Consider the following 807-nt stretch of genomic DNA (forward strand, 5'->3'; position numbering starts at 1 on the left):
TGTCTGTGTGGTGGTTTGAATAGAAATGAGAGAATTAAACCCAAACAGCCACAAAAATTGATCGGGGGGCTGTGAGGACAGGCTGAGAGTGTTGGTATTATTCAGCCAGGAGAAGAGAAGGCTCCGGGGAGACCTTGTTGCGCTCTTTCGGTACTTAAAGGGGCTTCTAAGAAAGATGGGGACAGACCTTTTAGCAGGGCATACTGTTTCAGGAGCAGAGGTGATGATTTTCAACTGAAAGAGGGGAGATTGAGACTAGCTAGAAGAACGAAGTTTTCACAGAGGGTGGTGAGACACTGTCCGGGGTTGCCCAGAGGTGGTGGATGCCCCGTCCCTGGAAACGGCGCCGGCCGCGCTGAGGCAGAAAATAACCGTCCGGGCCCTCCGGTGTCGCTGAGGTGCTGCTCAGGGAAGCCTCCGCCTCGCGACTCGGCTTCTCGGTCGCGCGGCTCGGCCCAATAAAGCCACGGTGCTGCCATCCCTGCTGTCTGCTGTCGTTTGTTCGCGCCGGGGCAGCGCCCTGAGCCGGAGCTGTGACAAGGAGCGTGTCGCGGTGCTTCCGCGCTCGCCCAGGCTCCCGTTTGCAGGGTCGGGCTTGCTGCGGGGTAGCGGAGGATTAAGGTGCCCGCCGCCCGGGGCGGGCTGCGCAGGGGCGGCTGTGGGCCCCGCCCGTTGGGACCGCGCTCGGGTCCCACTGCCGCCCCGCGGCCGTGGGCAGCGCCGGAGGCGGGAGGGGCCGCGTCCCTCCGCCACAAACCGGGGCCGCGGCAGGCGGATTGGGGCCAGTGGCGGCGGGTCCGTGCCTCC

Source organism: Melanerpes formicivorus, unplaced genomic scaffold, assembly GCF_026170545.1.
Source record: "Melanerpes formicivorus ecotype bairdi unplaced genomic scaffold, bMelFor1.0.p_v2 SCAF_12, whole genome shotgun sequence".
In the NCBI taxonomy this organism is placed as follows: domain Eukaryota; kingdom Metazoa; phylum Chordata; class Aves; order Piciformes; family Picidae; genus Melanerpes; species Melanerpes formicivorus.